Here is a 27,553-nt window from a genome sequence, read left to right as displayed (position 1 = left end):
AGGACGAAGCCATAATCCTCTAATGTCAGTTGGCGTTCCGCCAGCAACACAACAGCGAAGCGTTTGTTGGGTAGCGATGTCCCGCATCAAATGTTTCGACATAATGCTGCGTAGCTGTTTTCAGTCCCTCGCTCGAGCGTGCCCACAGTTCGAAGTACTCGGGAAGAGACCGTGCTGCACTTCGGATTCACCGTGTTGCTGCTATCCTAGCGAGCTGTAGGTCATGTTCAACGCTTCGTGATTCCGTCCATGTCAAAATAGGCAATCAAAATAGCAAGGATCGCTATCGAGGAACATCGCTTAAACAGGACGAAAAGTGAGCTTCCAGCTCTCGCTCTGAAGAATAATAAGCTACTATAGTCGGTGACAGCTTAAGAGGGAAGTGAAAGCTCCTCCCACCACTTCCTACTTTAGCAGAGCGGACGCTGGAGAGGAGGCGACCTTCTCTCCAGCGTTCGCTCTGCTAAAGTGAAAAGAAGTGGGAGGAGTTTCCACTTTACTCGTGACCTATCATCGACTACTATATGTTTGACTCGATTTTATGCTACATCGGTCTGAGCATATGCAAGGCACCGCAGTTGCTATGAGATGAGTTGACGATTCACAGTGTGCAGCATTACACTGCACATTGGCGCACAAACGCGGATTCAACCATTTGCGGTAACGTTCGTCTGAACTATAACTGTTACTCTAGCAACGATCTCGCAGATACAGCGGGCGTGTCTCTTATAAGGCAATGTTAGTCAGCGTATCGAAAGGCCTTTTAGAAGCCACCTGCAGCTCGAACTCAGCTTCGACATTCTCTGCTGCAAAAACGCCTGACTGGTGCAGACCCTGTTGACCAGGCCTGTTTTAACTCGTGTACACCGTAATGTTATTAATTACGGAACCGAACTCTCGTATGAAGGGCGGGACCTGACATGGTAGCCAAATGTTGTTTTAAAGGCTGAAGCGGCCAACTTATCTCCTCACTTTTATAAAAGTGAATTAGTCTTCCTCAGCTGTAGTTTGCACCAAACGCTGCATTCCGGCGCAAGCTACTCGAACGCTTGAAAGCGAAGATGCAAGGTTTGTTGAATGCACTTTGGCAAATTATAAGCAAATGATAAAAAATATAGCACCTTATTTCGTGCTTCGGGGGCTTACATCTATAACCGCAGAGATAAAAAGGTATACTTTTCTCGTGAGATACAACGCAAGAAGGGCGCATATAGACTTGTCGGTTTTAATCAATAAACGCCGAAAAACATCCGCCAGTGTCAAAAATACAAAATCGGTTAAAACCGGAAAATACCGATTTCTAAAAATGTTTCCGTTTTAACTTTTATTAACTTTTTGTCGAAACGCACCTTTCTTAGACGTTCGTCAGGCGCGTAAAGTCTTATCAAGTATCAATCGCCTGCCGGTCTTAAATCGGTGAAATATCACTGACCTCGGAGGGCAGTGGCATGACAGTTAGGTCAGTTACTACGGACGGATTGCCTCAATGTAGCAATGCGTGTGTGGTAGCGGGAATCGGTGCATGGTAAGAATAAATAAAACTGCTAAAAAGGAGAGAAAGACAAGCAGAAGACACACAAAAACGCAGCGCTGGGTTCATGTCTGCCTTCAACTTGTCCGTCCGTCGTTCTTTTGCTGTTTTGTTCCTTCTTGTCACAGCCTGTTCTGTTCAGGTCAGAGCTGCAAGACGGTGTTCGAAACTACACTGGCGGTCGTTATCGGTTGAATCTTGCGAAGGAAACTAATACCAACTTGCTTTCCTCTTAGTAGAAACACTTTGCCTGAGAACAATAAAATTTTTGTGGTTGCACAGAGCAGAAGTGTAGCAGAAAGCAAATAAACTGAAAAAGCTCCGAATGATTACTTTAATAGGTATATACTCGGACTTCGACCCTCTTTCGGACTCGTTGTCTATGGTTTGCAGGTATTTTCGCATTATGAGAAACGTGAAGCTTTATGGAAATATCTAAAAAAAATATTAATTAAATTCCAACTCGTAGATTTTTTAGACGTCTTTCACCGATAAACATCGTGTTTAGTATTCGTACAATACAAATAGCAGAAAAACCTCCCAAAAACACCGAAGAACCTCTGCCGATTTTCCTCATAAACACTAGAAAATCTACCGCCTAATAAAAAAACATCGTGCACTACAATACAAGATTGCAGTCTTCTTATTTTTTTACTGCACTATCGTTGTGTGTAATGAAAATAGCTTACTAATTAATCATGAGCTTATTTGGTACTGATAAGCCGTCCATGCCAACAAGGTGTTAGATAATGGGCAGTGTGTCCAGGACACCGGAGGATATCTTACATTATATAATGTACTGGAAAGTTTAAGTGGAGATTTCAATATCTGCTGCTGCTCTGAATATGTAACGAATTTGCACAGATGTAAAATCTGAACATCGTGTTAAAAAAAAAAAAAAACGTGTGTGTTTATTTTTCAGCAGGCAACCCGATTACAACGAAAAGGGAAAGGATCTCAGTGAAAAAATGCTTCCTGACTTCCTAAAGCAAACGTTACACTTTCGATTGTCATCTCTTCGGAATCAAGATATCAGATATCACTTATTTCAGCAGATGTTAGTAATGCAACTAGATCCTTTGAAAAAAAAATGCCATTTCAGAATTAGAATCACGTTAGTTGAATCAAATCCAATGTCTAACATTCAATAACAAAAAGAAACCTTAGCACAATAAAGGTGAGTGTTTGTAAAGGTAAAACATTGAACTCATGCGAACGGTATTGAAATGTCAACTCAAAGTTAGACAATAAAATGCTGTGTTACGCGAAACAACACATGGCTGTCGGTAGATTCTTCTAAGATATCGTACAAAAATATGGTGTTTAGTAATATTTTAACGATAAACATTTAATGAACAACGAAGTGCGGTATGGTGTAGAGTTCTGCGATCCACGTGGGCACTCAATGTATTCATCGTTCGCCGACACGGACCGGCGTCTGGCTCCTTTTTCATGGCTGACATTTGTGCGTCCTTCCTTGAACTTCTGTATCCATTCATACACACTTTGCGGCAAAATATGTTCTCCATACTGTGCACAAAGTATCGGCACCAAACACCCTCAAACGACAAAAAACAAAACTAAATACAGCACGTTACTTTTTTGTAAAAATGACCAGTTGGGCAGCCATTGTTTCTCGCACCGCAGTCAGAATTGAACTGACGTTCTACATTCAAACCTTCACACCAATCATTGGAGAGACAGCGACCTCATATGAAAAGAACTAATAAAGCAATGCAGCCGACAAACGTTATAAAATAATCGAAGCTCGCATAATTTTTTTATCACCCGCACATAGGATCCTGGTGGTTAATCGATTGATGTACTAATCGCGAGTCAGTTTCTTAACCAATTATTTAGTGAAAAATAGACCATGGAATTACTACGGGTAATACTGACGCCGTGTCAAAACATACTTTATTGAATAAAGTGACTTTTCTAGGATTTCACTATTTTAAAATACGCAATCGGCACCTTCTTGTACCCCTGCACTTAAAGATCGCAAGTAAAACGTCTGAAATCGACAGTCTGCGTTGGTTGTTTGTCTTTCTGCTACGATATTCTTTCTAATGACGCTGCGTTGCGGTCTCCATATCGAAACTATAATTAATTAAGACCCACGCAATTCGGGTGAATGTAAAAAGAGAAGAAACAAAATGGAATGGCAATAAAACGCACTGTTTTTTTTTGTACTGCTATAGCATTGCCAATCTTAGTAATGGTCTCCCAAATGAACAATGAAGTAATTTCGTAATAGTTTAACAATTTTCTCAGCCTCTACATTAATCCAGTTCGCCTTTTGCAAGAGCCGACTGCACGTGCGCCGTCTGCACTTGGAGGCCAACCATATTGTTTCTCGTCGCGCCCGTGAGATGGCACCACAGCGCAACGCTAAAGGCGAATTAACAGACTGCTTAACCGACTAAAAGTCCTTGATTATTCGGTTGAACTGTTTACTCGGTCTAGATGTGTTCTTTGTAGTTTCCAAGTTCTTAAAACGTTGAGCGACTTGATATATGTGCCGTTACATCCTCTTTCAGAAACGATTATGGAAAAGAGGATTAACGCTCAAATGAACGAGGGGCCCGAATATGTGAAAACTGTAATACGGTAAGTTCCCTTTACTTTTCTGGAGTCGGGTATCTTGGTAAGCTATCCCAATGACAAAGGGCATAAAAAAGCTAGTTTTTATAGCGTTGCACTGTGTTTTCTGTTCTATATTATTTTTGTACTAGTTTGTACTGCGTAAATAGATGCGCGAATTTCGATAAGATAAAATAGCGTTTACCGGTAGATTCCCATCTATCGGCGCCAGATTTGTAAAAACGCTATTTGAAGACGCCAACCAGTGGTGTACGAAGGCAATCGGATCACAGCCCGCGACAAGTAAAAACGTTAGCGGAAAATGACCCTAAAATTTATTCGTTTAACTCCGCCAGCCAAAAGCTTCCACCCGTTCTATCAACGTTGCGGCCCCGCGAACATTTGTTTGTGCCATTACAAGTGCCATAAGCTTGTCTAGCACTAATGGCACTTGTCGACGTTGGCCAACGCCGATTTTTCGCAACGCTTTTTGTAGGCCGACCTAGCCGGGCTCACGCCGCGGAAAGTCATGCCGATATCTTTTTGCCCAGGGTATAATTTCAACTCAAAACCTAGCGGACGTATTTCCAATACGGCCGCCTGCACCTACTAGTGTGAAAAAAAATAAAAAAAGAAACACACACACACACACATATATATATATATATATATATATACATATATATATACATATATATATACATATATATATACATATATATATATATATATATATATATATATATATAGGCTAGGTGGTGCAAGCTATCGCCCGTTACAAAGCGTTACCATTAGCATCCATCCATCCATGCCTTGTGATAGTTTGAAAAAATGCAGAGGGGAAAGAATTTGACTTAAAAAATTATATATATATTGTAGGGTTCGGTGCTACTGCTCACCCGCAAGAAGGACCAACGAGGCAGATCTCATAGAACACACCTTTACTGTCTGGCGGCAGCCAACCGACTGCCGAGCCCCGAGACTCGACCGTGGCTCGCGCGCACGTTGCTGGCCGGGCGCGGAGCGCGAGTTCTTTTGCGCGGTGACGGGCCGCAAAGCCCACAAACTCTTCCCCCTCCCCCCCCCTCCCCCCTTCTCTGTCCTCTGGCTCCGTGGCTGTTCTCTCTGGTTGTTGGTGGTAGAGGTGGAGGGGGTTGTCACGATGCAGGCGGTGGGATGCGGTTCGTGGAGGCCGCCTCCGGATTGGTGATGCGGTTGTTGTAGTTGCCCATGAAGTCCTTGAAGGGCGACGTACTCTCAGGATGCTTAAAGGGCCTTGCTCACTCCTTGGCAAGGTGATCCTCCATCTGCTCGATGGCACGGCCGTTCCTGTTCTTCGAAAACTTGATCTTGACGACATCGTTATACAGGCAGAGCAGATTGAAGAGCTTCTCGGTGTTCATCTTGTCAGAGTTGAGCACCATCACCGGAGACCCCTGATGCTGGTCCGCCGCTTAAGGACGAGTGGGCACGTCCGGAGCCGTCGCTGGTAACGTCGGGCTCCGGTGGACCTTCGTTGCGGTCCTGGTCTCCGTTGGTCTGCGCCCCGTAGCCGTCGTTGTAGCCGCAGCCGGGGCTGCTGATCTTGCGGCATAGCTAGGGCCGGTAGAGGGTCCTCGGCCGCCCACTGCGTTGCCGTAGTCGCCGAAACCACGTGGCTCATCGAAGGGGTTGAGAGAACCTCCGGCAACGGTTGAGGCGGTAGCGAGACATGTCGAAGGTTCTAAAAGAACGAAAGGAAAAAAAAAAGGATCAACAGTTGTCTTCTGGAGAGGCTTCTACAAGAAAGCGTCGGTACGTTGGGCGCGGCAATAGACTGGCTAAATTTGCGAGCACACTGTCGGTGTATATCGCACAGAACTACGCGCACAATCTGTATGGTGCGGAAACTAGTTCTCGTCAAAGCCTAATGCAACGCGCATTTTCTAAGTCTTCGTCTTCGTCTTCGTCACCAACATCAAAAAGAGTCCTCGCAGAATTAAGTTTATTTTTAATTATAACCCGGATCGGCATCACTCTCCACCTGCGAGAAAACTTCGTCATCCGATTCATAATACCGTTTGAGGTTGGTGACATGAACGGGTCCAGCGAGTCGTCCGGACTCACAATGAACGAGCGTGTACGTGAGGCGTGAGACCTTGTTTCGCGCTCGATACGGACCATCCCACCTGTTTGCCAGGGAAGCTGTGAAACCTCTGGAGGCGTCACTAAGTGGGTGTGTCCGCCGGAGTACAAGATCTCCAACTTCGAATTGCACGTCCCGGTGGCCACGATTGTACTGCTCAGCCTGCTGAAGCCGTGCGGCATCCAAGCTCTCCCGGGCATCACGAACGATGTCCCCGAGTCTGCGTCGTAGGCTTCCTGCAAACTGACCGTATGAGCGAGCAGCGCCACGGTTGTGTGTCGTGCAAGTGTTTTCCAGCGGGAAAGTAAGCTCTTTTCCGAAATTAAGGCAAGCTGGCGTAAAACCTGTAGACCGGTTAACGGTTGTGCGTGTTGCGAACGCGAGCTCTGGGAGCTTTGCGTCCCAGTCAGGGTGACGTTCGGTGTGAGCTATTAACATCGATTTCAGGTTTCGGTTCACCCGCTCTGTGATGTTTGCCTGTGGGTGATAGGGAGACGTCCGCTTGTGTTGTATGCCCAATGCGACACATGACTCTCGGAACACTTTGCTGGCAAAGTAAGTAGCGTTGTCGCTAATCAATTTCGCCGGAAATCCGAAGCGTGTGAACGTCTCCATCAGACACGACCAGATTCTTTTGGACGTCAGCGACCGTAATGCAAATAGCTCCACCCACTTGCTAAAGTGATCCGTGACAACCAACAAGTACTGGTTGCCACGCGGACTGCGTGGGAAAGGGCCCATGACGTCGACAGCAACGCATTCCCATGGGGATCGACTCACGACTGGCTGCATGAGACCAGGGGGCTGACCACCGCGCGGTTTGGCTTTCTGACAAACCGGGCATGAACGAGCGTACCTCAGCACGTCCTGACGAATTCCTGGCCACGTTGCATTTTTCCCGGGTGAACTGTCAAACCAGCATTCTGCATGCGTTCGAGAATAGTCCGAAGGTGCACAAGATGTTCTTCAAACGTGCGTGAAAAGACTACTACGTCATCCATATATGCCATGGCGTAGTTGTGCCGTGCGTCTCCAAGCACAATGTCCATAAAACGCTGGAATGTGGCAGGAGAGTTGCTCAAGCCGAAAGGCATGCGCAGAAACTCGTACAATCCTCTGTAGCATGTGAATGCTGTTTTCTCGATGTCAGCGGGTTCGACCTCTATCTGGAGGAAACCACGACTGCAGTCAAGAGTCGTGAAAAAACTCGCGTTTCGCAAGTTGTACATGATCGACTCAATCGAGGGGTATGGGTACGCGTCACGAACGGTTACCGCATTCAGGCGCCGGTAGTCGACGCAAAGCCGAGCCGTTCCATCCTTCTTGGGGGCAAGGACGATCGGGAAGGCCCAAGGGCTCTGTGACTCACGTACTGCACCCGTGTCGATCATCTCTTGGAGCGCCTTGTCCAGCAGGGCTCGCTTGTGTACGCTGATAGGTCGAGGGTTGCAGCGTAGAGGCCGTGTATTCCCGGTGTCAATTGAATGCTTTAGGACACCGGTTCTGCCGGGGTTCTCCGTGAACATCGGCGAAAACTCCTCAAGGAGTCTTTGGAGACGCCGCTTTTGCTGGTCCGTAACAGGACACTTCTGCAAAGAATCGCTTACCGCACATGGGAGTCGCAGAGCAGGCGTTCTAGCGCCAACGTTATCGACACTGACGACACAATCCTCTCGTCTGGTAAATGGGATCAGTTTCGAGTCACTACCTAACCGGTAGCCTTTGTTCGGAAAGTCCAGAACCAGGTTCTCCCCGAAAATGAAATCTCGTCCCAAAATAATCGGTACCGTGAGACCAGGTAAGCAAACGAAACGCTGACGCCGTTTTTTCTCGTTGAACCCGATCTGTAACCTCACGGCTTGACTCGCGAGCATTTCTGGTCCTGACGCTAGCTGTAAGCGCACGTTAGTCTCGCGCAGGTTAGCTTTCTGCTCTTTGCAGCGTTCAATCAGGTAGTCCCCAATAAGCGACAGACTCGCACCGGTATCAATCAGCGCTGCCACAGCTACTCCGAGCACTGTAACTGTCATACGAGGCTCAATTAGCTCAAGGTCAGGCTGAATTCGACATACCGATGGAAGTTTTGCCGAGTTGTCCATGGTCATCGCGGCCGGCAGGCGTTCAGGAGTCAACGCCACCGGCCGTACTCGTTTCCCGAGGCTGCAGGGCTGTTGCGCAGTAGGTCGGGGCAGTCACGCCGGAAGTGGCCATGGCGACCGCAGCCGAAGCACCGCACCGAGTTGCGCCGGTCAGGGCCGTGCGTCGGGCTTGCTTGCGCTTGTCGTTGCGGCCCTTCTTGGTGTCCCTCGTTGGACCAGCGATCGGCGCCCCGGTTGGCATTGCGGGGGAAGGACCTTAAACGGCTTTCACCCTGCCGTAGTCTCGATCCAGCCGGCCGGGCACGTAGCCGGGGGTCCGAACCATCGAGTGGTCTCCCGCGCTCCCATTGCCCGAAGGCGTAGGAGTCCAGCGCACGGGGGGGACAGACCGCGCCATCCAGGGTTTGGCGCTGAGTCGGACCTCTTCTGGGCCCGGGAGCTCGCCAGGCACAGGACGGCTCAAGAGCTTCTTCAGGCGGTGGCGGGGGCCGATACTGCAGCTCGGCCAGGAGCGTCTCTTGTATGCCGTGAGCGTCCCGGGCCAGTTGCTCCAGGGTGGAATACGTGCGGCCATGCAGGTAGGGCCGGAATCTTGGGTGGCTCTGCTGCATCACCCGAGCAACCCTGTCCGACTCCGACGTCGTTGGGCAGGCTCTTTCATAGAGCTCCTGCATCCAGGGCCGTAACCAGGGGGGGGGATAGGGGGTTCTGACCCCCCCCGAAATTTTTTTCTGGGTACGGCCCTGGTCGGTGCACTTGCAGCCAGCCGATTTTAATCTCCACCACTGCGCACGCGCAGTGGTGCCGGTCGGCTACCGGATACCAAACCGGGACCGGTTCTCCGGTTTGCTGCAACTCTCCATTATATACCACCGATTCACATGATTCATTGGCGAAAATAAGACAATAGACACTTTCAAAATGGCCGCCGTTGTCCCCGAAAACCCCCCCCCCCCGAAATTTTTTTCTGGGTACGGCCCTGCCTGCATCACCCGTACATATTCGACGAGGGTCTCGTCCGGGTGCTGGGTCCGGCGCTCCAGTTCTCGCTGGACTCGAGACTGGTACCCAGGTGGAAGAAACTCATCTTGAAACTTCCGCCGAAAGTCTTCCCAGGTGAGGAAGGGGGCCACGATGCGCCACCAGCGCGCGGCGCTAGCCTGGAACGCCACGGGCAGCACCCTCGCAAGGACGTACTCGTCCGAGGCTCCCGTGGCGAGCTTATAGGCCGCCAGCTCGGCCAGGAAGTCGGCCACGGACTTCCGGTCGTCGTAGCCCGTGTACAACGGAACCGGCACTTGGGGTCGTGGCCCTTGCCCTTGGGGTCCGTGGTCAGCCAGGACCAGGCGTTGCGCGACCGTGTCGCACAGGTTGGCCACCCGAGCCATCAGGTCCATGGACGTCGGGTCAGGCCCTTCTCCGGTCTCGCCTTGGTCTGCGGCGGCTCTTTGGCGGGTCTGCATCGCAGAAGCAACCACAGAAAAACAGAACAAAAGAGAACACAAAAGAACGGAAAAACACTTAATATACTGCAGTATGCACACTATTCACAACGTCCAAGCCGCGATGGCAAAGATGGCGTCCGGTGGCCGAGGCCTAGTCGAACGACCACGTAGGCCTATCGGGGATGGCAAAAGCAAGAAAAACCAGGCTAACACGCCTAAAACGGGCTAAAAGCCTGCGGTCCAACCCGGGGGGGAGCAGTAGGCCTCGCGTGGAGCGCCAAATAATGTAGGGTTCGGTGCTACTGCTCACCCGCAAGAAGGACCAACGAGGCAGATCTCATAGAACACACCTTTACTGTCTGGCGGCAGCCAACCGACTGCCGAGCCCCGAGACTCGACCGTGGCTCGCGCGCACGTTGCTGGCCGGGCGCGGAGCGCGAGTTCTTTTGCGCGGTGACGGGCCGCAAAGCCCACAATATATACACTTATGATAGTTTGAAAAAAATGCAGAGGGGAAGGAAATTGGCTTGAAAAATTATAGATATAGATATATATATTATTTTTAAGTCAATTTCCTTCCCCTCTGCATTTTTTCAAACTAGAACAAGGCATGGATCGATGGATGGTAATGGCCATACCCTTTGTAACGGGCGATAGCTTGCGCCACCTACCCTATCTAAAAAAACAAAAACGTGATTCCTCCCGCCCTTTTAAGACCAATTTTCTTCCCCTAACTATCACCAGGCAAAAAATAGAGTGCAGGCGAGCTGGTGTAAGTTTGAACATGATTGTAAACCTGAGACTGGGGCAGAAAAGAACACAACAGGAGGTAGAAAAAGAGGAGGCAAGTCTCCAAGACGTTGCCTCCTCTTTTTCTACCTTCTGTTGTGTTCTCTTTTCTGCCCCAGTCTCAGGTTTACAATCATGTTCAACTTACACCAGGCGTTGCGGGATATCACCAGGATGACTTTCGGGGGATCGCGCAAAAAAAAAAAAAAAAAAAACAGCTAGAAACATCACCCCCGCCTCTTCCCCCCGGCGAGGGAGTCGCCAATTTTCCTCTGGTCAAACCTTGTCGGCGTTACCCCAGCACCGGACCCACTGGGAGGCAGGGTTGAGACTTTGGGCCCGAGCCACTCGGGAGGGAGTCCCAATTTTCCTCTGTCCCGCCTGTCCCCAGCTGTGCTAGTTAGTTGTGCAACATTCAATTTTCCCGAGATAATTTCCACAGAAAGCCAGAAATGGCTACCGCCAAAATTGCTCGATGGGGCTCTCAAAAACTGTCCATTTTGCCAAAACTAATTTCAAGAATCAAAGCCTGCGCACAGGGCTTTTGACGTCATCCTAGTGAAATCAAGCGAAGACTCAGATTGGACACAAACGCCGCGTCGACATTCGGTCGGACCTCGTATCCATTAAACGCGTCCAAAAATGCTCGAAATGGGGCTCGGGTCCAATTGCTCAAATGGCGCAATCCGACTGTGCACGATGACGCACCATGGAGGAAGAGGAAGTTTTAAGCAGGCCTTGATAATTCTGCGTGGTGTTACTCGAGTGCCCTTGGCAAAGGCCGGATCCAGCTATCTATAGATGGTCCATCCCTCCAACCTCCATTAAAAACGGGAGCCATTTTTTTCGTCTACAAAGCGTTCTCTGGTTATAGTACAACCAGAGAACGCTTTGTAGACGAAAAAAATGGCTCCCTTTTAATGGATGTTGCAGGAATGGACCATCTATAGATAGCTGGATCTGGCCTTCGCCAAGTTATACTGAAGGGCTGATAATAATCATTCAGTGTCCATTTCGGTAAACTGGACTATTTGCTCCTCAGTCATTTTTATGCGCCTATAGACCGACACGCTGTTTACAAAGAAGCCCGCGTTTGCCCACACCAAGTGTGAAGCGTGAAGTGAAGCGTCAGCGCATGCGCAGTGCCGTCAACAGCGCCACCGCGGCTGCGTGACCTCAGGGCCGCGTGTTGGTCTATACTTGCTCATTTTCTAGGTCAGGCGAGTTTTTTGCAAAAAGGCTTGTGGGCGTCATTCGCCAACTATGAAACAATGTATATGATGGCATCAAATGGAAAAGAATACCGCAGATGTCTTAATACTGTGCACTAATTCGCAAGGAAGGCAAGTTCAATCACCTGTGTTTTCACTATGACAATTATAAGCGCTGTAACTTGTCTTGTAAATTTTAGCTCGCTCACTTTTTCTACGTGCTACATTCGGGCATGTGACACTTCTCTTTTCGAGTCAATATTTTACTGTAATTTCGATGTATTAGATGGTAAAGCCCTGGGTTTCCCATAATCCCAATTGAAAGATTCGGGATAAGCAAATAATATGAAAATTCAGTTTTTTATCCTTCGAGAATTGCAAAACGGGCACAATTTATTTTTCAACCGCATTCAGCGAAGGTACACTGTCTAATACAACGTGCCAATTTACCTGCGTTTATTTTCTTGCATTTTCCCAGAGCAGCTTGGTGTCCAGCAACAAATTCTACGAGTTACGTACATTACACAAGTTATATGCCGATAAAATCTAAAACCATTTTTTTGTGTTAGATTTTTTGTGTTTTTGTGTTTGTGTTCGCGCATAAACTCTTCCTTCTGGAAGGAAGAGTTAATTGCGGGAAAATAAACCAGAAATTTATTTTCGAAAACAATGTACACTTCAAGCGCAATACATGAACCTGGTTTCCAATGCAGGTACAAACCATATTCCGGGAACTTTAAACTTTATCGGCATTTCAAAAAAAGTGTTTATACGTAATGCGAAGATTTCTTATTTGAAGTTAAGCCCGCGCGACGTTTGAAGCTATACCATCATGTTTTCTTTTATAATGAACAGCAGGTAAATTTGAGAACATAAAATAAAGCCAATTCAACCACAGATCACGGCTATACAAGGACTCATGACCGATAGCATCACTTTGTGCTGACGCCACAACAGACTTTGTGGGGGAGATTTTATGTAAAAGGGAACCAAATATTCCAGCTAATATGATCAAGATCAACGCAAGCTTACGCCTTATTGTCGTCAAACAACTACAGTGACTACAGTAAAGTACGCTCGAACGTACTTTGACAGTACGTTCGAGCGCAATCGACGCTAAGTACAGATGTGATCAATCAAACTGCGCCAACCTTGGAACGTCAAGTCTTTCGTCGCCGTTCTGTGGCGATATACTGCAGCTCGCTAATCAAACCAAGCATGAAAAAGGCGCGCTTCTATGTCTTTTTCTCTGTTTGTTTTGTTCGCTTTCACCGCACTTCGACCCGTTATCGAGCGGATATATTTATAGAGCGACCCAGGAATGTTTGACTAGGGTGGACGGAGATTTGGTTTTGGTCTTCACACACTTGCAACCGAGTACGACCGAGTTAGACAAGAACGGTTTTTAAGCCACTTGCGACGGAGACTAGATGCGCTTAAGCGGAGCAGGTTCTAAGCCGTCGCAAGAGACTTTAAAGCCGGTCTCTTTCTCACCCAGTCCCACTCGGGTGTGAGTGAACGAGACTTTTCGCGAGTCTTCATATAACTTTATACGTACGTACATAAATTCTTAACCACACCTCTTTAACCCCTCCTGTCACAACCTCTAAAAGAAGTTCATCAGTAATATAATTATTGAATTCATAGTACCCAAGCTTCCTCTTTTCTTTTGTACAGTATACCGACTGGACTATGTGCCGACAGCTTGAAGCACTGACACATTGTAACGTGCTATTTATTCTCGGAAGATATATTCTATGCGATAATAATCTTTAATCGCTTCTTGAGCATACATACTTCCACAACTTCCACATACAAAAAATTAAAAAAAAACTGGAATCAATAATAAAGCTTGTTTCCTAATTGTCAACCGAATTCTGCTTCCTAATTGTCAACCGACTTCCACATACAAAAAAAAATTTAAAAACTCAGATCAATAAGAATGTTTGTTTCCTAATTGTCAACCGATTTCTGGAGAAAAGGTGATTTCAGAAAGAAAGAAGGACATGAAGGTAGACTTCGACAAAGGTATATTGGTCGATGACGACGGAGAAGACATTGGAAGAGGTACCAGACGCCAAGAAAGACCCTTCCTTGACCTTCGTTTACTTGAGCATTTCAAGGACGAGAAAAACATCACGGAGGAAGACATCAGGGAAGAAGTGGACACTTTCATGTTTGCGGCAAGTTGTGATATTGATTGCTTCGCTGCACTTTCCTATACACCAATGCAGGATGTTAAATATTAATTCGAAGATATTAAAAAAAAATAAAAGGGTAAGATTTACACGGGCGCCGTCTTCACCATTTATGCACCAGACTCGTCGGGCATTCGTTGGAAAGATAACCGTCATAATCAGTACGTTAATTAATTAAAACGAGTGAGTTAACTTGGTATTTGATAGTTTTATAAATCATGCTGCAATGGCAGTATAGACGGCGATTACTATTAGAGGTCAGACTAATTTGAAGAATTTACGAAAAGGCAACGGTTTTTTAGATATTCATCGATCGGGGTTTCGCGTTTCTTCGCCCAATTTCAAGTAGGGATGCCGCGAATTTTTTTCGAACCGAAGCTTCGATGATCGCATCAAGCGGTTCGAAAGATTTCGAATTATCGACCTTTCTATATCAAAAAATTCGACGGAAGTCGAATTTTCGAGCTTATTAAAGTAAGAAGTTCGACGCTTTTCGAAATTTTGAACTTAGCACATTCAGAAGTGCAATGTTTTTCAAACCTTTAATCTTACTACGCTAAAAAATTCGATCCTTTTCGAACTTTCGATTCTATTACGCTGCAATACTCGTTGCCTGTCGAACTTTCGACCTTGATAGACTAAAAAATTCGAAGCTTTTCGAACTTTCGACCTTCACGCTAAGAAATTCGATAATTTTCGACCTTTCGAATTTATTTATCTAGCGAATTCAAAAACTTTCGAACTTTCCAATCCTGAAAAGTCAAAAGTTCGACGAACTTCGAACTTTTAGGGTAAAAGTTAGAAGTTCGTCGAACTTCGAAAGATCGGCCGGCGGTTTCATTTGGATTCAAACAGTAATATACATCCGTAATTTTTTTTTTCTTTTTTTTTTAATTTTTACTTGCGGTGTCCCATTCCTTGCGATAGACAATGCCGTTTCCCTAAATTTTCTGGCATGCTTAGTTTTAAAGAAATAAATTCCCGAAGGAGTGAGAAAGAACGACGTGTTTTTGACGATTGCCGTTTGTGCCCCATTTGAAGCGCGCTACAGCCGAAGCTATTTGTGGTAGAGATGTTGAACTTTTTAAGAATGATCGATGTCTAGCCTAGGTAAGTGTCGTCTTAAGATATGGTTATTGTTATTCAAGATGAGTTTCAAAGAAATGTCCAAACATGTATCTACGGGCAATTATGCCCTAAACTTGGTAATTTTTTCAATTGTTTGACGTATCACATTTAAATTAACACCACGAACAGTACACATCATTGCCATCTGCAGAATATAAAATAATGTATTGTTTTTTTCACGTTGAGAAATAAATCAACTCATGGGGCAAGATGTTTAATATTGTTCAAGTTCAGCACGTCATTAAAAAAAACACAAATTTTTAATATATATATATATTTATTTTTTTCCTGCTTTACGTTTCTGGGACGTATTTCTTTTAGCCAGCACACATTTTGTTTCGAAGTTCTAAGCCTTTGAATATACAAGAATACAACACTTCAGGCAAATTCTTGATAGTTTTTTTGTTTGTTTTTTCAGGTTTTCATTTCCGCGTTTATTGTTATTTTTAATTTTTTTTACAAATGGCCCTGTTATTTAGGTCAAAGACATAGCTTTGAACTTCCGAACCACTAAGCATGTGACGAGTAGAGCCTTCACACAACGAGTGTCCGACAATGACCATCTACGCGATCTTTTATGCAGTGCAGAGCGACAGTAGCAATACATATGCATAAATAGTTTCAGATTAAAATAAGCTCGATCACGCCGTCTTTCGCCGTATTGTTTTCTTTAACATTCCGAAATATCTGGGGGAGAGGGGGGACTGGAGCCCCCCGCCCCCCCTCCCCCCCTTTTCCTCCTTCCTCCCGTTCTTCCTCTTCCGACGCCACTGGCATGTTAGAACGCTCCTCGACCTCTAGTTGTGTCGGCTTCTGCGCTTTTTGCTTAGCGTTTCCTCCGTCCCGGAAAATAAACCTCCAGAACAATTAGAACATAAGCTTACTATATGCCAGCGTCACTCGAGCGGCGTTCGATCGGATCACTATTAGAGTGCAAGGGGGTGGGGAGGTATAGTTTGCCAGATCGCTTCAAGGTTTTTGTGAGCCTCAACCTCCTGCCCGTCCCTGGTCGTTTCGAGCTGGATGAGTATCGTTAAGCAGTACATTCGTGTAATTACTAATGGTGAATTCCACTCGTAGATCTGGAGCGCTTTCTAAAATCCGTGAGGGAGGCAAAATTCCGCTCCGTGAGACCCGCTCCGAATCCACGAGGGGAAGATAAACTTGCATTTTTGGAGCGATCTCCCCCACACCCCTCCCCACCCCTTCTCCCGCCGCTGTACAAAATGGCCGCTGCTCGAACTTGACAAGCCCACCAACGCCTCAGCCGGCTGATCTTTCCGACGACCAGTGACGACTGTCACTGCTTAGCTGCAGAAGTAACACGCGACACAGGCCGGGCGGAATTATACGTACCACGGCGCCCATGTCACAAATAACGAAGACGTCCGCGTTCGGCACCGTCACATACCTTTCGGCCGCCTCGAAGCGCCGGGGCACGGACAGCGATTGCTAGCGGTGGAGTTCAGATTTGTAGTACGACTTTAATAAACACAGGTAACAAACCATCACTTGCGCGGTCGTTGCCTAATCACTTCTTGCTTTATTTCACGGGAAAACGCCGACGGAACGCAGTGTAAAAAGGTAAACAATCACTGGCTGCAGAATGAATAGGCCTAACCTTGCGTCTGCCTCCGGCTTTTCTGTCGTTCTTTTTCTCGTTCTTCCTCTCACGATCACAGACGTCAGCGCTTACGATTTGCCACGCTCCACATTCCCGGCTTTTTATCCCTGATCTACGCGAGGTAGAAGCGTTCGAGCCGTCACAATCCAGAGTAAACAACCGACTCACCCGAACAGATCTAACTCCACGACCCGACCGGCCCGCCGATCTCTCCAACCTCGCCGCGCATGTGCACCGCCGATTTAGACGGAAATCACGTGGGCCTCTCTATCAGTTTCCGGAGAGATCCGTGAAATCCCGCAGAGCAAGTTTGGCGGAGTTTGGGGCGCTCCGTGGAGCGGGCGCTGCCAGAGATCTACGAGCGGAAGATGACCAACTTGAGCCAGATCTGCGAGCGGAATATGCGCGCTCCAAATGGAGCGCTTTTGGAGCGCTCGAGATCTGCGAGCGGAATTCACCAAGTGATGCACGTTAAAAAAAACACCCCTCCCCCTTTCCCGGGCTGGCGGTCACAATTACTGGTCTATGGTCACACGTCACATTGAACTGGCAAATATTCCAGCACATCCGGGACACTCGTCGTCTTATTTAATTGCCTAACCAACTTTTCTAAACCTGATTTCGTAAAAACCAGTGGGGCGTGAAAACGTTATTTGAAACTGAAACTGTGAAGGAACATGAAAACCGGACTTCGAAAAAAAAAAAAAAAATTTTAATTTTTTTTTTTTTAGTTTTAAAAGTGAACAGAAACCTTCGACCTTTATGTAGAAAGAAATTCGAAATCTTCAATTTTTCGAGCTTCGTCTATAAAAATTCGAAACGTTCAATTTTTTTTTTAATTTTAGATCCAAAGAAATTTGATATTTTCGATTTTTGCAACTTCAAATTCAAAAAGTTCGAAATCTTCGCATTTTTCGACCTTCAGATCTCCAGAAATTTAAAATTTTTGAATCTCTCGAATTTCAAGTTAGGAAAGTTCAAAATCTTCAAATTTCTCGAACATCAAGTAAAAGAATATTTGAAATATTCGAACCCGAACTCTTAGAAATCGTCAAAGCTTCGAACTTTTCGATTTCGAAACTCCACGGTGTTCGACACTTGCGAACTTTTCGAAGTCGAACCTTGGTACGGTTCGAAAATATCGAAACCTTTCGAATTCGAACCTAGGGTGGTTCGCGACATCCCTAATTTCAAGCATGAATGCGAAAAGAGCGCCGCCAGCCATACCCCCAACGGCGCTGAGATTAGTTACGTAGTCGTTCGCCTCAGCCACGTCATCACTCTCTCAGTGATGTGATTGGTCGGAGTCGTTCTGGAGCACCTTTTGGCGCAGCCGAAAGTTCATTTTGGAGCAGCAAAAAGAACTCTTGTAGCATAAGCACACAATTCATTTTCCTTCGTACCACCGCAAATAGCGTGTTAAGATTCGTGCGTTGCCCTGTCGAACTGAAAGACAACGCCTACTGTGCCTTCCCGCTTTTGTGAAACATTTTGTTAGGCATCAGTAGTACTGTAGGTTTGACACCCTCGAACACAAAGCAAGCAGCTTAGTTGAGCGTAGAAGCAAAAAAAAAAAACACGGCAACAATTTATTGATTGATGAATGATAGTAGGAACTGCGGTGTATAGTTATTTTTAATACATAATCAAAGCTAACGCAAATAGGCCACTGAAAAAATGTTTCAAAAATTAATTGAGTGCACCCATATTTATGGTTTCCTCAAATTCTAATAGTTCTAATAAAACTGCAGTTCTTAGCTAAGTTAAAAAAACAAAGCTTTTTTTGTGTGTTTTATTGTGGACATCAAGAAAAATTTATATGTAGAACTTATAACAAAAATCGGCATGTGAATGATAAATATATATGCTTTCTTAAAAACAATCCCACCGAATTCGTTAGGGTTGTTTTCGAGTTTCCAAGTTGCTTCCACTGAGTTAATGGGACCAATCAAGCAGCGTTAAAAGGTCGACAGCGTTAAAAGGTCAAGTCAATGGACCTTTTCTGTTTATGATTGGTTCAGCGATAATAGAAAACATACCAAAACATGACGAACACCATGATGGTGCGCTTTTGACACTGTCTGATTGGCCCCGTCAGCTCGCAGCGTCGGCTGCGTTAAGTTGACTTAAGTTGAAACGAGATATAGATCATTTAGTTTTTGTGCACTCTCTTCACTGTGCCATCGAACAAAAGTAAAGCCATATAAAGGTAATAATTAAAAGAAAGTTGATATAAAAAATAAACACTTAAAGCAGTCCATAACACCAGTGCAATACTCAATTACCTTGCGAAATCTCGAATTTGAAAAATATATCGTCAGAGTATTGCAGTCCATTAAACTATTATTATAATACCCGCAGCTCCCGGGCCCCTCAATCTGCTTTTAGAAACTTTTTGTCCGAAAAACCCATCAAATGTAAGTCTAAAAAAATGAATTTTTTGTTTGTTAAGTCCCGCCCTGGAACGGTGCTTTCCCTTTAGCACGCGGGTGCGCTGTGGCGAAACAAGATACGCAAAACCGCGATGTCCATTGTGCGGTTGTCGCTTCACTGCAGTGCACCTGTGCGCGGTGAGAATCGCACTCGCCGAAGCCAGCTAGACTCGCAGCACAAACCACGCACGTGACAAATATTGCGAAATGTCAGAGTACCGTCTGTAATTGGTAGAAATTAAATCAAATAGTACAATATTTGAGGCTAAAATCGAAAGTTCTGAAAATTCGAGCGAGCCTACCGTAGCAATCTGGTCGTGAAGCGGGGCCTGAGCTGTTATACTTTAAGTATTTTAAGTCATATTGACGTTTGGCGCATTGTTGGTGCAAATTCCTAAAATTTTGGCAAAATGTAGCAGGATGTAGTAGGGTAAGCACTTTGGCGCAGTTAGGCACAGCAATCGCATCACTGCCCTCTCGCCGGTGTATCGTCGGCGCATTTACTAAGGGTTTATTTTCTAAACGCTGTATCCTCGGCGGTGACAAAGACGGCACCGATTGTTTTCTCTGGGATGTGTAGATTTCGCATGAAAAGATTGGGTAATATTCGGTGCTCCAGAAGGTAGCCCTTCTCCAAAGGTAGTACCAAAATGTAATTTCCAAGTATCTATCCAATGTACAAAAATGTGCATTTTCAGGGGCATGACAACTACCATGGGAATCAACTACTATGGGAATCAGCTGGGCAACTAACAACTACCATGGGAATCAGCTGGGCATTATTCTTAATAGGTCACAGCCCTGTGGAACAACAAAAAGTGCACGACGAGCTGGATTCAATCTTCGGAGACGAAACAGGGCGTCCTGTCAATCACGAAGATATGAAAGCGATGACATATTTGGAATGCGCTGTCAAGGTTCCTTTCATTCTTAAAAATGCACAGGCTCACGACAAGTGCATGTTGGTTAGAGATAAGCTCGCCAATTTTGTAAGGCGTTTTAATTGTTTCATACTTAGGAAGCGCAAAGAATTTACCCTTCTGTGGCATTCTACACAAGGTATTGTGAAGAGCCATTTGAACTCGGTGAGTTTTTAGTGATCGGCTTACTGCAAATATACACCCATACAGAAGTGAGCTGTTGAGAAATAACACGACAAATGGCGTATTATCCGGATTATAGTAAGGGGACCCTACATGTTTAGACGTTAAATTTTATCTGGTGTCCAAAAAATCTGATTATAGTTTTTTTTGTTTTTTTGTTCAAGATCGCTCAGCATGACGAAACGTCAAATGTTATAAATGATAGGCGATATTAATGATGCCTCTAGTCAAACAGAAGCTTTTTTGAGCGCTAATAACGCATAAATGCTTCAAGGTGTGCTGTCTATAAGAATAGTAGGCGCGAACTATATGCGCCGCGTGCGGAATATAGTGCGGAGAATTGCACAGGAAATACCTATGCCGTGATCGTCTCTGCGTTAGCGCATTTAACATAACTCGACGCTTTCGTACATACCCATTCATAATGCAACAACCGTCAAGATGAGTAATATTCACTGTTCGTTTTATTCCAAGCAAATCATTATCGCTCCCGAAATCCATATTTTCTTTTATTTTGTATTGAAAATTAACGTACGACTTTCCCGCCACTTAAATTTTTTGGGGTTTTCTTCTACACGCTATTAAACCCACTTTATTTTGCACAGCTGGTACGATCCTCCCGAAGGGAACAGTAATTCAGGTGACCAACTATTTCTTGCACCGAGACCCCAAGGTATTTCCGAAACCCGAGAAGTTTCACCCAGAGCGCTTCTTCCCCGAGAACGCGAAAGGCATCCCTTTGCCTACTTGCCGTTCTCAGCAGGGCCTCACAATTGCATCGGTATGCCCCGCAATAGCTTCCTAAGATAAACATGTTCTTAATGTGCATTGACAGTAAAGGCTGCTTCATACATTTGCGTTTGACTGTGATCAAGTGCGACACCCGCCATTGTAACTGTTTAACACACTAGTGCCACCTATAGGGTAACCCTTGAACACTTCCGACATGAGTATATACTCATGTCGGAAGTGTCCCAATGGATGGGGCCAGTGTGTGAAGAGGTTACAATAGAACATGGCGCACTCGTTCAGTCTCACACGTGTGGGCCAGCCCTAAAGGCCCGACACGAGACGTTCACTCTTTATTTTCAGGACAAAAGTTTGCAATGTCGCAGGAAAAAGTCATCCTCGCCAACATCCTCCGGAAGTACAAGCTCAAGTCTCTGAGTCAGAGAGACGAAGTCGAATTGGTCGCCGAGATAGTTCTGAGGCCTAAAACTGGCCTCCGAATCAAGTTTATTCCCCGATCAACTTCAGAGACTATGGGGTGATGCCTTACAAAGATACGAAATAAACAAACAAATGGTTGAATGATGTATGCCGCAATATTCTGAGGGTCCGCCTTTCGGTGTGCCAACAAGTCTGACAGATTATAATGCAATTAAATGCAAAGGTGCAAGCGAGCTGGACAAGAATGACGAAAATCACTATACCACTTGTAATGGAAAGGTCCCGGGTTCGATACCCGGACCAGGCGGATTTCTTTCGGTCACGCACCAGTCACCTAGCTGTGTTTGGAGATTTGGGTTTGTCCTTTGTCCCTCTTCCCCTTCTCCAGGGATTATTTTCGTCTGACAGACTTTTTTTTTAATACCTTTTGCAGTTAAAAACGTCTTGGCTGACAAACTGAAGATATACCAACGACTGAGAGTAAATAAAAAAAAAACAGGTAAAAGAAAAAAAAAATTTTTTTTTGACCTGGCGGATTTGAGGGTATGAATTGAAAGGGATAATTAACGGTCTAATCACTTCAATTAGCCCAGTCAACTTTTTAAAGCTTTCCCTTTTGTGGCACATTCCAGTTAGAGGTTGGAATGTGCTTCACTTTTGTAGCGTCATTTTCTGGGGCATTAACTGTTCACGAGCGTGTAATATAAGCAAATTAATAAAGCAAGGGATTCTGAATGGTTTCTGACCTAGACGTGCAATCTGTTTGGGCACCGACTTTAAAAACAATGGGCTGAGGGACACACTGCATATCGTATTTCCAGGGACCTTACATTTGTCTCGAGCAACGTCGGGCACTAGTCTCCTTCAGGCTAGCGTGTATATGCAATATGCACTCGCCGGACCTATCAACACCGTCTTTGACGGTGCAGAGGAAGCTTTAGCTCCTGCAGCATTGTCGTCGTCTTTAGAAGGGTCGGCATATGGTGTTAAAGACGGTTTCCTGAACTATTATCGCGCGTCTTCATAGACACTGATGCAAGGAAAAATATATGCCGTGTAGATTTCCCTCTCTAGATAAGAGTAGTTTGCCTTGCACTGACGTCACTTCATCCATTTCGCACAACTGGAGAGAGAGAGAGGGGAAAGCCGCTTCTGTGCAAATTTTAAGAGACGGGTTAATCTTCTATAATCTTCTAGAGGGAGGATAGTGAATTTTGGGCAAGTCCGGGACAAACAAAAAAGAGTTCAGGTAAAAAGAGAGTTTCTCCTTCCCCTCCCCTTGCGGTTGTAGGAGCTTACGGGATGACTTCAGGCGCAACCTTGACTCTCAACTCTCGACTCCGAGTACTTACGGAACTCCATTTTGAGAAGACATATAACCAAGACACAGTTCAAAATTCATTTCTTTTATTGACTATTTATTTCTCTAGTACATGCGGCACTTCAGAACAGACCGTTTAATTAATGCTTGCCTGGTGCCAATCATGCCACAGGGGAAAGGTGGGGGAGGCAGCTGGAGAATATGGGCGGCGGAGAAAAGCTCACCGGAGAAAAGCTCACCGGAGAAAAGCTCACCGGAGATAAGCTCACCGGAGAAAAGCTCACCGCAAAACCGGCAAATGCGGAGAAAAGCTCACCGTTTTTTGTTTTTTTTTAACTTATCGGATTCTGCGTCAAACGTGGCAATTTAACACAATTCGCATTCGCCACTTCATTTAAAAACAAAAAAATGTCCCCTTTCTTGTAATATTCTTGAGGGTCATTGGGCATATTTACTAATTCCTCAGGAATTGGTAATCACCACTTCTGTATATTAATGAAGCCGCAAAAATGATATCAGAGCATCGTACACCCGTAAAAAAGACAACGATTAATTAACAACTGAGGGTGCGCCGTCGGTAGCTCTGTTAAATAAAGAGGTTTGTTCTTTGTGAGCTAATATGAATAGCGGTGTGTGAACCGTTTCAGCTCCAAATATTCTGTAGTGCCTAATAGTTAAATATGTATTTGTTGATGCAATCAGTGTCCGCTACGCTGTTTTCTTTCTGTTAATTTCACTAAGAAAACTTTAGCTACGAGAACAGGTTCGTCCTGTCGTGTTCGTTGTCTTCACTCCGTCGTCGTCGTTTGAGCGGTTTTCATCATGTATAACGTTTACCAACTAGCCCTATTTGCTGCCCTACAGAAGACTATTTCTTATATAGGTCACAAGTAACAACGGGGCCAGTGGGCAGCTCTGAAAGTCATGAGTGGCTCACGTTAGAAGGGCACTATCACTAAAGGCAACGTGCGGAAACACCAGCACGAACGGCTAGAAAACGTGCATGTCCGTGGAAGAAAGAAGCCTCGATATCCTACTGACTGTTTTATCCTGTTTTCAAAGGTCAATAAAAGCTTCAAAGAGAATTTCAGGCACCGCGTTGTTGCGCATGCACTTTCGGATTTTCGGTGTTTACAGTTCTGATTTTTAGGCTTTAGGGAGACATAAGTTTTCGAACTTTTTCGTGTTATTCAAGTTCATAAAATATTCAGTTATGCTTTAGTTGTCTAGAGAGTAAGCCGCAGAAAACACTGGCCCGCCCTTGTTAATTTGGGAGCAATATACTTAATAAGTTTGGCAAATAATACAAAAAAGGACATTTTCTTTTTGACAAAGCTGACGAACTTTAATTATAATAAATTGATATATGTTACGCATGATCCAACAGCCTTCATATAAAAAGAAAAAAAAAATCGGTGAGCTTTTCTCCGCATCCGCCGGTTTTGCGGTGAGCTTTTCTCCGGTGAGCTTATCTCCGGTGAGCTTTTCTCCGGTGAGCTTTTCTCCGGTGAGCTTTTCTCCGGGATTCGGAGAATATTAATTTTCATAAAACAAAACACTGCACATAATGAAACAACAGGTGGCAAAGCTGGATGGATTTCTTCAAGCGTGATGCCACTGAACACATATCCTTTTAAACTGCAGGGCTGTGCTACAACCTCTCGGTCATTACTCATATACAATACTATATTATAGGCTTACAATTTTTACATGTCAGAAACCAGCACTATACAAATGCAGTGAAACTCTTTTCAACAACAAATACTTGACTGTCATAGCCAGGTGAGCACTATTGGAAAGCAAATTAGAATAGCCCAAAGCTTTTCTCTACACACAATATCCTTAGTTTTGAATAGTCTTGTGGGATCCGTGGCTGTGCATGTATTGCATTAGAAAGTATTTTTTTCCTTATTGCATTAGTGGTTTTGAAAATAACATTTTTAAAGCCTATACATTAGTGATTGCGTGCTACATTTAACGTATTAGATATCAGTTCGAGATATCATCACAAGTCCCCTAGTTATATTTCTAAGAACACAAAAATTGTAAAGGCTGCTCTGCTGTCCTACAGGATCAATTTGGCCAGCTCTTAAACAGTGAGTTTAGCAATATCAAAGAGACAGACAAGATTGTGAATTTTCAACACTAAAAGCAAGACTAAATTCTTGTTCACATTTCTCTTTGTCCTTGCCCACGGGAAGTACCATTAAAGGGAAAGTGAAGCGGTTATGTATCTGAGAAAAAACACTTAAATCGTTTTCCTTTCGCATCCAGGATCACGACTATCAAAATTATATTTCAGATTGATGTGCCAAGTAACCACAACACAAACTTTCAAAATAGAGCTTTCCGGCACACTCAGTAGGAGAAGAAAATTGTGACCATATTACGCAGAGATCTCAACATTTTTGTACCTTCCACATGCCTTACCACGCAATTAAAAATGCTGCACGTGTTCCCTAACAAGCAGCAAGCGCAAGGCAGTTGAAACCTCTGGGCACAACATCACACCCAGCAGTTGGTTTTACGGTTTTTCTCGCGTCGATTGATATGTTTGAATCAAATGTTTGTGATATTCAAATTCACAGGACAAAAATACGCTACAATTCACCTCTAACAAATTTTTTTCAAAAACCTCTTCAGCTTCCCTTTAAATGAGCCCGACAAGTGCCACCATGTGTTATTATTATGTATTCAAATATTGTACAAGCCATAAAAACAGTCAATTTTCTAACACGATGCAGTCGACCTAGAAAGCTGTAGTTCTCGCCAAAATAATTTGGAACAATGAAATGTCAAAATGAAATGCCTCCCAGAAATCATGTAAACCACCAATGCGGGGTATGTAAAAACTCCCTCCTCACCACATACTCACACCAACTGCTGCACTCATAACAACATGTATGGGGCAATACTTTTTTTCTAAAACAGGGGTTTTCTAAAGTTTCAAGGAATGGCCAAACCACGAGGGCTATCGATAGGCTCAAGTAGTTTGGGGGTGTAACCAAACCGCACTGGTGACCGACCATTGATACTTCTGCGGCAAAAAACCTTTTAAGTAGAGTTCCGTGTTTTCACATTAATAAAAACAAAATCCGAAAAACACTTGCCAGTAAATTTTCCGTCAATTTGGATTTATCCAGAAAACACTTCATTTTAAGGTCACGACGACTAAATAACAATAAGAAAGATGGTGTTTTACAAATACACTTTGTAAGAGCACGTGGACGCTGATCCTAAGGAGATCCCACTTCAGCTTTCGTTGAAATCTCAAACTACTGACAAGAGGGGTTTGCTTTTTAGCTCGTCAAGGTTTCTTCAAGACAACGGGTCATAGAATCCGGGCTTTATCTACTTTGTTCCTCAATTTTTATAAATTGAGTACACAGCAATATAAACTCTGAATTTCAGAGAATTAGAAATCTAACAAAAATGAACTCCGATAAACGCCGAGTTTTTAGCGAACAATGAACTCCGAGTAACACTTTCCGAATTTCCTGAGAAGTAAACTACAAAAAAACAGGACTTTACTTATAAGCCACTTGAAGTGTTTGGTTTCAATACATGTACATGCTTTAGGAAAACAAGCTCTCTTCGGAAACTTCCTGGCATTCCGTGTCTTGGACGTGCATGCTGTGGGCTGCAGCCAGATGTGGCGGTCAAGGTGCTTTCGATTTTACAACCGCCATAGTCCCGTGTGACCAAAACAAGCAGGGCAGGAAAATGCAATTGATGATCACAAAGATATATTTTCCTCAGTTTAAAATATCAAGGTGATGTGTGGAGTTTGTTCGGAGCACTTGGGACGTTGTGGCTTACATTGATAATGAAAGACTTACAACACAAGTTTCACAAGGAAGTAATTTTGTCAAAAATGGCCGATCTCTGTGTCTACCACTTAAAATGCACATGTGCCACCCAAAACTTTCTGTACTGCATGAGTATTGCGTGCACCATATGTTTCTAAAAAATAAACATTGTGATTTAGGTAGTTTGTTAAAGCAAACTTGCTAAGTGCAGGATATTTGGTTATTCTGCCAGACAATGCCATGTAATAATATTTCCAATCCATTAGAAATATGGTATGTTGATACTGTTGTACCTCATACCGAGGACCCAACAAGCGGCAATGAGAATCAAAGTGAGAACTGAGGGAGATGAAGCACCTAATGGCGCAACATCGGAAGATATAGACGGAGCACTGGGCTTGTCAATATTGCTGCCTCTGTTCCTCTAATGTGACCTTCAATGCAGCATGGTAACCCAAGGATGTATTAACAAATTCGGCTCTGTATTATCGAAGAAATGGGACGCCTATGCGGCCAAGGCTAGGTTTCTATTACAAAGCAGACAACCAAAAGTGAAGTGTTGATAATGTCGCCGACACCGAATCCTTCAGTCAGGCACCTGCCACCTTGATAAAACATTTTTCTCCAAAACAATCTGGTATGCCGGAACGAGTTCTACAGGTCCGGAAACGTTGGTGCTGCTATTCATTGAGGAACTACGGCAGTTCGCACAAAACCATAAATTTCCAAATCTCTAAGAAATGCTCAGTGATTGCCCCGAGTGCGGGCTATGGGGCAAAAATTTTCAAACTAGACACTTTGCCAAGAACAATCTCACATTCAAAAGTGACCAGGAAGAAGCAATGGCAGTTAAGGGGCAGAATAATCTTCTGTAATCTTGCAGAGGGACAACAGTGACGTCTGGGCAAGTCTGGGGCACACAAAAGAGAGTTCCGGTGAGAGAGGAGTTCCTCCTTCCCAGAGTGTCGAACCGAAATTTTTATCG

General features: G+C 44.8%; 1 pseudogene; it reads left to right on the top strand.

Annotated features, from left to right (window-relative positions):
* The first annotated feature begins 1,061 nt into the window (after positions 1–1,061).
* LOC121832970 lies at positions 1,062–21,595 on the top strand (annotated as a pseudogene).
* The last annotated feature ends 5,958 nt before the right edge of the window (positions 21,596–27,553 follow it).

This window comes from Ixodes scapularis, unplaced genomic scaffold (genome assembly GCF_016920785.2).
Source record: "Ixodes scapularis isolate PalLabHiFi unplaced genomic scaffold, ASM1692078v2 PGA_scaffold3__209_contigs__length_174095766, whole genome shotgun sequence".
Lineage (NCBI taxonomy): Eukaryota > Metazoa > Arthropoda > Arachnida > Ixodida > Ixodidae > Ixodes > Ixodes scapularis.
Note: the sequence above shows the minus strand (reverse complement) of the source record. Positions and strands in the feature narration are given on the sequence as shown.